Source organism: Polistes canadensis, unplaced genomic scaffold (assembly GCF_001313835.1).
Source record: "Polistes canadensis isolate GaletaPanama2010 unplaced genomic scaffold, ASM131383v1 scaffold_111, whole genome shotgun sequence".
Lineage (NCBI taxonomy): Eukaryota > Metazoa > Arthropoda > Insecta > Hymenoptera > Vespidae > Polistes > Polistes canadensis.
Genome location: NW_014569658.1, coordinates 314469 through 315776, shown reverse-complemented (window position 1 = coordinate 315776; position 1308 = coordinate 314469).

Below are 1308 nucleotides of genomic sequence, written 5' to 3'. Positions count from 1 at the left end.
AACATTTTATTCGTTTTTGTTTGATATGATTTTGAATCATATCACATATAACTTATCATTTTGTTCTATTTTATTTTACAGATATGACAACGGACTTTCTACCTCGTCAAAGATGTGGGATGGATTCTTCGATGGATCATCGATGGATCTTCGACGGATCATCGATGGATCTTCTTCAATACCAAATGGTGAAACTCTTCGATCGCCAGACTATAATACTTGCTGCAAAGTAGGAGTGTTTTGGAGCCATCGTAGAACTTCTTACGGAGTGAGTCAAAAAATTTRAAGTCCCTCYRGTGCTCAATCATGTCGAGGATGAAAGGTCCTAATCGGCACGAGTTACTGGTTGTAATTAWTTAAATAAATTATTGACGAGCACATGAGTAATTCCTTTYTAGGAGTTACTCATGAAAATTGTATATTGTACTGTATATTACATTGTATGTTTTATGATATTAGTTCAGGATAGGTTTTCTTGTCTCATCGGTTAAATTCATTTTATTAATAATGCAATTAATTATTGTACTTACTTTTTTATTACGTATTTTATTCGTGGTTAGTAGTGATGAAACCGAGCATTAATTTACTCGTTTTCGTCCAGAAAAGCATGTAATAAATGTCTTACATGCATTGCTTCGTACTTAGTTTATTTAATCTCGATTAATTTCTATATATCGATACTTCGATATTTTAAATAAATGAGCAAGAAGACAAACTCATTCGTGACGGATAGATTCTAGCAATTAAGTGGTGGCTCAAAGCCCAGTTCTTTTATTAGAACAGCCAACTTAATGAAAGGAGTCGTCCGAGGTTCTTTATATATATTAAAAATTATTAAAAGATATTAAAAGTTATTATTTATCAATTAAATTGTAGAGTCCTTAGCCGCTTAGATGAATTTTTATAAAAATGTATATTTATGTGTATTTAATCATATTTTTTAGATCAGGATTTTCAGCTTCTAATGTACTAATCTCCCGTTTCTCCCCCCCATACTTTCTGCGTTCTCATCTATGCGTGTGCCCAGGTGTTACACGCATGGGTGAGAAACGGTTGCTATGGGTTTAGTTTTAAGTTTTTTTCCCCCCTATTGGCGGCTGTCATTGTGCTAGTGATTGCACGGTGTACATTGCACTTGTGTGTGCGTTAGGTATGTGCATTGTACATCGTTTCGCGATTGTTTTTAATTAATGCATTATTTAATACTTAAAGTACTACTTATTAATATAGCACACTTAGGTGTGCGATAAAAAATACACATGTGGTTGTATTTTTCTATTTATATTAAAGTTTTCTAAGGTTTTTTTT